Here is an 11,375-nt window from a genome sequence, read left to right on the forward strand (position 1 = left end):
CTTGCTTCTTGGTCATGATGTTTATGCAGGAATAGAAACCCTGACTAAGACACCATAAATAAAGAATTTACCCAGTAACTCAAAAATCCATATAAAAGAAATATAATGGGTACAGAATATACATATATTTCAACTATTTTAGCAAGGAAATAAAATGATACGTTTATAGAATATATATATACATATATATATTTCTATATGTTATTGACACATAAGTCAATATTTGGTCTTTCAAATGTAAATTATTATTCTATATTGAAATTCATCATCACTGATTTTCATGAAGAAACAAAAAATTATAATGTACAGAAAATAATTCATTCCTTTCTATTAAGTTACAAAAGAGAAATTGTTGTGTTTTATTTCCTTCACGATGAAAGAATGAAGCAGCAGGTCTAAGATTGAGAGAGAGAAACTGACGGAGAAAGACTTGAGGTGGAAGGAATATAAGGAGAAGACAGAAAAGGTGGATTCACAAGTTCAATATTTCTGAAAGTAATTGAAACATATATGACACGGTGGAAACATCATTGTATAAAGTAACAAATTCTGTTCATGAACAGAGAAGTGAACTATGCATTGAAGAAATATTGGTTTACTCATGAAAGTAACTGTATTTACTTTTTAATTCACTTGAATTATATTTCTTATTTCAAAGTTTTTATTGCATGCTGAGCAGGAGAATTTACAAAGATATTACTTACACAACAGTCTAATTTATACAATTGGCATATCCTTGATAAAGTATTGAGGATAGAATATTTAGGATAGGTAAGAACAATATTAAGCTAAGAGATTTATATAATCTTGTATAAAAATGCCAGATTTACGAAGCCAAGTGTTCCTTTCATAATTGAAATCAAGGTATTTCTGCAGAGAATCATTTATTAAAACTAAACTACTATTCCAATAAAGCATTAAGACTGCTGCATAGGAGGCCCCTTGGGCAGCACTCTGGAATAACAGTGAATTGCTATTCTAATCCTCAATGGAACATTTTAATAAGTGTGATAAATGACTCACGGAGTGCTTCTGATTTCAATGTCAGTGGAATTAGAATCAGACAAAGGCTGGCCCTGGTGATGGATGTGGAGGACTTTCCAGGTAAACACTTTGCAATGTCAGGACAATACCAGCTTATGGAACATTCACAGGCAGAATTTATGTCCATTTTTCAACAGTCTGCCTCAGGGGTAAAAAAAAATTGTAGATAGAATGCTCCTATTGCTTTAACAGAAATATACTCTCAAATATATAACTTTTCAAAATAATATAAAACACAGAATTTAAGTGTGTAATGTACAAAAATAAAGATACCTGTATCCAGAGACATGGCATTACATATGCATGCTCATTGGTAGAATGGTTTTGAGACAATTCAGCCATGAATTGAAATTCTGAAAAATTTGGCCTTATTTTAAAAAGATGTTTTTCTTTAAGATTCCAAATTATATGATGCTAAAAATATGCTTCTAATATATGCAATATATTCCAGAAAGATGTGTTAACTCTGATTGTTTTAACTTTGAATACAGATTCAGGAAGAATTAGGATGCTAAGACTTAAGACAAATTATGGTACCATAAACAAATTACTGAATATGAGCATTCAAATTTTAAAAACCTTTCTATCTACATTCTTTCCGATGGTTATTAGATGTTACTTTATATGTTCAAAATAAAGCAAGCATTTTATTGATTTATCTTTAACATTTCCACATTACCATTGTACTTACCTATTGTAGCATAAACATGCTGATATACATGAAACATTACCTATCTGTATATTAAGCTTTCATGTAGCCTAAGACACCTAAAGTCTAGAAAACCTAGGAACAATGGATTTAATGAGTCCTAACAATTTGCTTAATTATATATATGGATAATCGCTTAAAACACTATAAAATCAGAGACATTCTGAATCATGTTGCTTTATATTCATACGTAAATTACTGGAACAAAGTAAGTGTTAAATGGTTTTATGACTATCAATGATTTTGAATAATAATAATGATAATAAAACTTCAAATGACATTGTTGTTACTCAAAGTCATTGTTTTTCAAACTTTAAAGTATTCACATTGAACCACTTGAGACTCGTGTCATGTATAGTTTGTGATACACATTGTCTTCACATAGGCCCTGAGTTTGCTATATTTCTCTTAAACTAACAATGGAAGCTAACCCATACATCACTCCTGGGTGGGTCAAGCACTAAAACAAGGGAACCATGTTTCCTCTTCTGAAATTAATATATAATAAGTCATCTTAGGAATGAAAATTAACTGCTACGTTTTGATCAAAACTTTAGTAATTTATACTAAATATTTAATCTGCTTTTTTTTTTTTTTTTTTTTTAACAAAAAGAAAAATCGTGCCAAGAAGCAACAGTAAGTGGTGTTGCTTTTCTCAGCATTGAAACACCTCAATTGCATTTCAATCTTTGTTCTCAGGCATCTGGACTTTGTGCATGTAATTTCCTGTCACCCTCCAACAGTATTAACAGTATAAACAGGTACTTCCCTAGGTGTTTATAATTTACATTAATGAAATGATGCATGAAAGATATGTAGAGGCATTTCTAGCACATGTCACATCTTTAATAGATACTAATCTTATGAAGTAAGAAGTCAATGACTTGGATTTCTAAAATGAATTTCAGATTTAAAAAAAAATAACTATGATCTTTTAACTCATTCTTTCAACTTACATGTACCAATCTAGATATTTCTAAGATATGAATGATACATAAATGTTAAAGGCTAATATTTAAGCATAACTCCTAAGAGAAAACATGTTAAAATGCTAAAGTTACTTAAATTCACTAATTACTTCTAATAATTCACCATCAAACAATCCAGTTTATGGATTCATTTTATAAGATCTCATTCATATTATGTTTCTAAGATTATATTTTTTGAAAACCTTGTGTGAATGAAAAGCCAGTGATGTGTGCATATCTGCTAATTATTGATTAGAACTGAGAGAAAAAGAAATACACACTAGTAAATATTTCTAGTCTGTAAGATCACACATCAATGTCAAAGTGGTGCTATGATTTTTGTTGTCATAAAATATGTTATTTTATTTTTTAAAGTGGAAAAGCAATTTATTTTACCTTTGAGTCCTAATAAGGGAATATATTGAATTCAAAAGTAGTTGTTTCCAATTTTATTTCTTTTTCTTAATGTTTCAAAAAGAAGGGAAAATGTATAGGAGATGCCTTTCTTTCTCCAGCATCAATGTAGAATAAGACAGTCAATTAGAAGTTGTTCCTTGAAGACTTTACAAGAACCTCTGAAGATTAACAACAACAACAAAATGACCAATAATGAAAGAGTCTATAGACCATAAATCACTTTAAGGTGCAAAAGCACATTTAAAATGAATATAAAAAATACCTGAGAGGTTATTAGTAAAGAAAAAAGATCAGAAAAGAAAGGGGTTCAAGATCAATCTCTACAATATCTTTAATTTCATTGAAGTGAAAACATGAGGGAAGGAACCAGAGTTCTTTCTGGACACAGTAAAATTTTTTCTTGAAGATGTCACTAGTCTCATGGAAAGAGGAATAACTTAATAACTACATTCATGGAACACATATAACCAAGAGTTATGGGCATGACTAAGAACAATCTTACACAAAAATTGTGAGAATCAATACATAGTGCTGAAATAATCAATGCATATGAACACTTAAGACAAAATAGATTTCATATCCAAATATTCCAAAAGAATTTTGTTAACCAAATTATTAAATAATCCATACATTAAAAGTAAAATACTGAACAAAAACAGTTCCCTCAAAAATACCTATTCTTCATTAGAATTGTTCAATTTGGCACTTAGTTTTATTTTTTGGCTTCTGGTTGCTTATATCCATGCCTAGACAAAATGATCATGAACAACCAAGTTAGCTAATCAATGAAATTGGGTATTGGGCCCCCAATGGAGGAGCTAGAGAAAGTACCCAAGGAGCTAAAGGTATCTGCAACCCTATACATGGAACAACAATATGAACTAACCAGTACCCCCAGAGCTCATGTCTCTAGCTGCATATGTAGCAGAAGATGGCTTAGTCAGCCATCAGTGGGAAGAGAGGCCCCTTGGTCTTGCAAACTTTATATGCCCCAGTACAGGGGAACTCCAGGGCCAAGAAGTAGGAGTGGGTGGGTAGGGAAGCAGGGTATGGGGAGGGTATAGGAGACTTTTGGGATAGCATTTGAAATGTAAATGAAGAAAATATCTAATAAAAAATTAAAACAAAAGAAAAAAGAAATTAGGTATTGTTCAGTCCAATGAACTATATGGCCAATTTAAGAGGAAAAAGGAAGTTAAATGTGGCAATGAAGATGCAAAATATAAAATAAAATAAAATAAATAATAATAAAAACCCTTCATTCAAGGCTGAATAAATGCCATATTCTTGAATTTGTTTCCTGTTTAGTTTCCTAGTATCACGTATGAAGATATGGCACACTTTCATAGTATCTTTGTGATGACTTGTTAAAACAAAACAAACAAGCAAAAGACAACACCATGGTCATATTTTTAAGGCACAAGTAAAAAGTAGTTTAAAACATGCTTTTCAAAGATTTGGAATGGGCTTGATAACATCTGTCCCTATTTTGATTTCTGTCTATTAGACAATGAAAGGTGAATTCCAAGTATTTTTGATACATAAAAATTTATATAAGTGTGAAGCACATATCTGAATATATTTGATATGAAATGTTTTGAGAATTAAAAGAATTGCCATCCAAACATCTGAAGCTAAGAGCTTTATAATATTTTCATATTTTAGAATAATTTTCATCAGGTAACTATATTGTCATGTTGTGTTTTTTAACCCACTGGGAAAAATCAAAGACTTAGACTCAATTCAAATTTTATTAAATGAATTTGTTGTTACTGCTAGCAGAGGGAAGGCAGCCTAATAGGCAAATAATATACCATATGAGGGAGTCTAAAGGCAGTGTTTATGGAGAGAGATATCAAAGTTGGACATTGCAATTACCAATGGAATATGTGGCTGGGAAAGAAAATTGTTTTACTCCCTCAGTTGTTACTCTTTTCTGTTGATTGGTAATAAAAAGACTTCTTCTCAGTCTTAAAGCAATAAGGCAGTTTAAGAAGGCAGAAAGTAAGGAGTTAAATATCTCTCCGCAAGACCAACATTATCTTATTCTGATCTTCTCTGAAGTCCCTCAGGATCTCACATGCATTACAGAGCAAAGATCAATGGCACTTCAGGGATACCTGGTACCATATAATTTTTCTTTGGCCATCACAGGATGTTAGGTGTAAATTATTACATACAACTGAGCACTCTGGGGAAAGGGTCACTAATTGACTGTGATAGAGCAGTCAGTAACATAATGCCATGAGGTTAAGGCTGCCTGCTCTATTCCCATTATGCCACTTTTTGACAATGTAGTGTCATGATGAGATTGGAGGATAAAAAACACAATGAGATGCAGCTGTATACAGATTAAAATGGTTACATGACTAAATGAGGCCATGATTAGAGATATTAAAAATGAAGGAACTCACTATATAGAATAGTACATATGCATATTTGTTGAATTCGGAAATTATATTTATTTCTCTTAATATTAATCATTATTTTACCATATTCTACAACCTTTGTGCTTCCAAGCACATATCTACATTAGTGAGTATGTGCCTAAAATTTTTACATTAATATTCAGAGTAACTTTATTCATAATCATGAGGATTGAAACAAAGTTGTCTTTCAATACATGAGTGGGTGAACAACTATGACACATAAAACAATTAAGTACTTTTTGATATGCTCTCAAGTCACTACTACACATAGAGGGAATTAAATTCCATCTTGATTAGGGAAATATATTGTCTGTTAGGGACATACTCTCTATAATTCCAACTTATGACACTACTATAAAGATAAGGCCACCCAGGTAGAAAACCAATCAGTCATTACCAGAAATACAGCGAGAAAGAATAAGAATAAACACATAGAAATCAGAAAATTTTAGGGTAGGACAAGCAATCTGAATGACACTGTTATGGTAGAATCAAGTATATGTTCATATCAACAAAACTCTAAAACACAACCAATGAGTTTGAAGGACAAAAAGCTTTGGTTTTAGCTGCAAACTTTAATATCATCCGGGAATGCCATTTCACTCGATGGATCGAATACACCACACTATTACAGCTTTTGATGATAATTGAAGTTGCTTTGGAGAATTGAAAGCTTACAAACCTGTATTTTTCCAATCATTTCTTTGGCAAACTTGAAAGTGATTTTCCAGTGAAGTTCTGTCATTATGTTGTTCCACTTTCTGCTGGTTTCCAGAGGTTCAGATGAGAAACAATCTATCAGTTGATCTTAGTGCACAGAGAGGCCCAGGCTGCTCTCCTTTGTTCATAGTGTGCTTTACATTGCAGCACATTGAGGGTGACTTTTATACATGTGTTCATTTACAGCTATCCTGATATACACCCAGTTTGTTTCTAAGTTATTGTTTATTTTTTATGGTATTTCTTTTTTTCTTTTTTCCTTATAGGACTAATATTTTATTTTTAAAAAACCTTTAAAAATGGTTTATTTTACCTTTGAAAAATTCAAATATCTAACTTTGGTTTGCTCTCTGTCCCTTTCGGGAGTTTGTTACTGCTGTTTTGCTTTTGCGGACATGTTCATTTTTCTTCAGTGTGTATTCTGTTCTATCCATTAAGTAAATTTACATATCTATCCCATCTATTGAATTTGTCTTTGCTAAGTCAAATCTCTGTTTAGAATTTTAGTTATTGTTAAATAGATATTTTTATTTTCAAAGGTAGAAGTTCCATTTGATTCTACTTGCTTATATTTACTTGTTAATCATAATTTTATCTCTAATAATTAGCAAACTGTATCCAGTATCATTGCTAGATCTGCCAATAGTAAACTTGTCCTTTTGTTTGTTTGATATTTTGTAATAGCCATTTTGAAGATTTTTTGTTAAATAATTTGAAATAATAATTTGTTTATATTTTTTCCAACTGTTAAAATGTTATGATATATAAGTATTTCATCTTATTTAATAAAATATTGTCAATTTTAAAGAAATTATGTATTTCTGGATACAACTATTATCTTGCAGAATGGCATTGTTGCTATGTTTTTGTTACTTTCTCTATTAAATAATTGGTATTGGCAAACTCACAAATTCTCATTCATCAGTAGTGGAAGTCGACAACAATAGCTCCGGCCTCTGTTGAACCGATTGGGTGTTTTAAGCTGAAGATTGATTGAGTGAAAGATTTCACTATTCTTATAAAGCTTAGATATCAGTTTATGATTTGACAGACTAGGTGCTCAACAACCTCTATACAGTATTCTGTGTAATAGCTGTTGGTCTATCAATAAAGGGTTGGAAAAATGCTTTGAATGTTTTCAGCTCTGTTTTGTCAGGTTTTCTGTAGGACCCTTAAAGTCCCCTGCTTCTATATAAAACACAGCAACAATCAGGAGTAAGAGGTTGATACTGGTCCTTTTTTCACTCCTGTACAGTGATTTATCTTCTGAGAAAATTGGCTCAAGTTTAGCTGTCACATCTGCTATAGAGTCTTTGTCCATGTATCTGGGCATTTTTTCAGCCATCTTCAATGCTGCTGAGGTAAACATGATCTCTTCATGTATATTTCACATTTTTGTACAAGGTAAATACATTGTTGTTAATATAAAATATCTCGATGTAAGTTTAACTTATCATATTACAATTATTTTTATGAAAATGTACATAATAAAGAGAAATAATATTTCATGTGTTTTAAATGGTTGCTTTGATGCAATAAAAATGGGGAAGAAAGCAAAGCTGTTAAGGAGGGTAAGAGAAGATAATAAATGAAAACAAGAATGCTTTGTAAAGATGGGTCAGTTTACTTTTATATGTTCATTGGTGCTTTATATTGGGTTAGGTTTTAGATTTGGTAATGTATTTACAAACATGGCCACTTTCGTGCTGTCTGGTGATGGTATTTGACAGCAATCATCAAGGAAATAGGTGAGGCTAAAAGTAATTACTTCATTTTAAGTTAATCATAAATTGCATATTGCTTGTTGGGCCTGACATAAATTATTATTTTGAATACATATCTATAATAGAGAAGAAAACCAACAAATATTGTGTCTTGTAATGCAAAGTGACAGGCCATATGGCAGATCACAGTGGAGGTTAGGTCTCGAAGATACAAACGGTTTTATCCGTCTTCCCATCACATGAAACTAACTCCAGCATTTTTTATTTTGGAGTAAAATAGAAGGCACATTTTGTGACCAATTGGGATGACAATACGATTACTGTATTGTTTAGTAACTAAGAAGAGTATCAACTTTGTTTCATGGGGACTTTTTGTAGAGGCAAGATTAGTGCTTACAGTCGGCATATTACATCTAAGGATTCTAGCATCAGTAGAAATAACTACATTGGAAATGATAAGCATATTTCAGTTGAACCCTTTCAACAGGATGAATTTTCATTGCTTCCCGCTTCTTTTGTTGAAAGCAATTGTCCTCAGTTATTCAAGCTTCTGTATTTAGTTGCCCTGGCCTGCAAAGCTTACAAACAATATCATTTATTGTACCTAGTTTTGGAGTGCCAAATTAAGTCCCTAATCACGAGGCTGATGGATTTTCCATAATGTAAGAACCATTTCGTTGTTCATAGATAGCCATATATCCTGCTGTGTCCTCAAATGACCTAAAGAGCAATGTGTCTCTCATGAATATTTTATAAAGACATCAATCACAATTATGAATACACTTCTTCCCATTGTCCTAACTCCTAAGAACCCCAATTCCCAGTACTGTGATAGCATAGGAATTACGAGAAGACATGGCAATCCTTGCTATTATACATGCTAAATTTTCTTTGTGGGTTACTTCTTTGCTAAGAGTAAAATTGGTTTGACTACCTTGGAACTCAAGAAAGGATGTGTATTCCAAGGTGAGGTACTGAGGGTATAGTTGCAATGCTAAGTTATTATAACTAAGAAGAGAGATGTTCCTTTCTGTTGGGGTTAGATAATAGATTGATTATGTAAAATACTACATGTGTTTGTAATCATATTTGCCATTAGAGAGAGGCATTTTTTTCCTTAGACTAAAGAGTATATGAATCCAAGACAGATCAAACAACATTTGAAATAATATTTATGTCTGTCTTCTCCTAAACAGGATATAGAGCTGATGATGACAGTCATGCTATTCAGTCTAATAAGGCATGTTTGTTTGTACATTAGTTGATTTTGAATTTTATTCTATTTCTTACAAGTTGCATCTTGACCAAAAGAGAATTTCAGAGTTGGATCATGTGGACAGGCACTGTGACAACTGAAATTATTCTATGGGATAATTTCTTAACACCCTAAAAGAAAAAAATATCTCTGGTAAATAGAACAGTGTTAACTCTTTAGAGGATGGAGATGCACTGTGTTGATTTTATAATCATGTAATCATAAAACTTGTAAAACTCAGCTTAGAGTAATGTTGAACTGGGACCTTAAAATAAGAGAGAAAATTTTAAGGACTTCTGGGATTAAATTTTCCTGGAGGAAAAAAAAAAAACAACTTTACTTAAAATCATTGTGGTTAATTTTAACTCAGAGTCAGTTTTTAGATTTAACATCTTAATATGTGTGTACTACATGTTTCAATATCTGAGCTGCTCTAGGTTTCTCTAAATGTGCAGATGTAGATGATTCATAAAAAAAATATTATCCCTGTTCCAATGGGCAAAGAGATAAGTGGTTGGTATTGTTGTTCTTATATTAGTCAGGGGCTGAACAGTTGGTAAACCACTGTTCTTCCTAGCTTGAAGCTTGGCCTGGTGTTTTAAGCTATTTAAGACAGGGATACATCAAATCAAATATCAAACAAATCCAGGAAGCACAGTGCAGGAGCAGAAGACAAACAGAGACTTGTTTATTGCCATGCCATGCAGCATGGGAGGAGATGAGCACAGACCTACCTTATGACCTATGACACAAGGCTCACACAAGGCTGTATCAAGGCACTGCTTCCATGCCATGCAAGGTGAACTGAGAATGTCACAAAGGGACCCATCAGTCAAGTGGTCAGCCTAGAGCTGAAGTCACTACAATTTGCAAGTATCTGCTAGGCAGATGGTCAAGAAAGAGAAATTTAACAGCTTGAGCATTATGTAGAGGGATGGAACTGGAGACCAGTGGGAGAAGAGAAGTAGTCAGTTATGATTGGCTAGCCCCATCCCTGGCGGCTATGGAGGAGACCCCAGCCCCAGCTTTTTCTGAGGGCCATGTTTGGATTCAAGGCTAATCAGTGGCAGTGGTTGGTGTCAATCTCTGTGGCATATATTACAACCAGAAATGTCCATGATCAGTGTAGCCACCAGACACCACATGGATGTGCAGGGGCTGTTCAGAATTAGCCTTCTTCACCAGCTGCAGCGCTCTAGAGGGCAGGTCCTGTATCTTGCCTGGACAGCACAGAAGACTTGATCCTAATGATGAAAACAGGTGAGACAGTCCAAGGACAAGAGCGTAGGAGATCTCACCCTGACTCCCATCTTCCTACCATGAGATGGCATGGTTGTTGCAATGATCACTTTTCCACTTGCACAGACAAGTCAGTTAGCCCAAAGGTCATGAGAACAGATGAGCTGTACCCTGCCCCTCACTAGATGCAGCTAAATGTCCTGTATTATGTAGGGCTGTATCATGTATTATGTATTATGTAGGTAGAGAGGGCCCAGATGAACCAGCCCAAAGGAGTGAGCAAAAGACACCTGATCCTACCACTCCCCTGCTGTGAAGTGGCTTAGGCACAGGAAAATGCACTCGAACCCCTTATCTCTCACTGCCAGAGACAATCAGGAGCTGGCTCCCAGGCCATGAGTGAAGGAGAAATGACCTTGTCTCCTCTGGATAATGGCACTGAGTGGCCTTGCCAGAGCAGTGCAGAACTGACCCTGATGGTGCCAACAAGGGAGAGCTGAGCACTGGCCAGTGCAGGTGCCACCCAGGCCCAGAGGACTCTGAGTTGGCCAGTCCCAAAATCTTTATCCTCTCCAAGTGGTTGGGACATGATGGAAGTTGAAAGGGCAGTCTTACTCTTCCAGAGCTTTAGGATCTCTATGGCATGGAGCTGCAACAGGATAACTGGGAGGAATCCTGGTGAGGATCCAATATTGACAGTGTCACAGGAACCAGGGACCTCAGACCAGACCAATGCCTCATTGCAATGAACATTTGCAAGTGAAGATATGTTTGGATAGAGGATTATACTGTAGGATAGATACACTGTGACATCCTAAAACCTCCATGATGAGACTTCTTTCTATGCTTTGGTGTGTGTGTGTGTGTGTG

At 34.0% G+C, this 11,375-nt stretch overlaps 1 non-coding gene across 1 annotated transcript; it reads left to right on the forward strand.

Moving 5' to 3' along the window:
* The first annotated feature begins 9,747 nt into the window (after nucleotides 1-9,747).
* Nucleotides 9,748-9,892, forward strand: LOC115031196. The gene has a single exon (XR_003836815.1). It is a non-coding gene; the product is annotated as a small nucleolar RNA SNORA48 (small nucleolar RNA).
* The last annotated feature ends 1,483 nt before the right edge of the window (nucleotides 9,893-11,375 follow it).

This window comes from Mus caroli, chromosome 5 (genome assembly GCF_900094665.2).
Source record: "Mus caroli chromosome 5, CAROLI_EIJ_v1.1, whole genome shotgun sequence".
NCBI classification, from domain to species: Eukaryota; Metazoa; Chordata; class Mammalia; order Rodentia; family Muridae; genus Mus; species Mus caroli.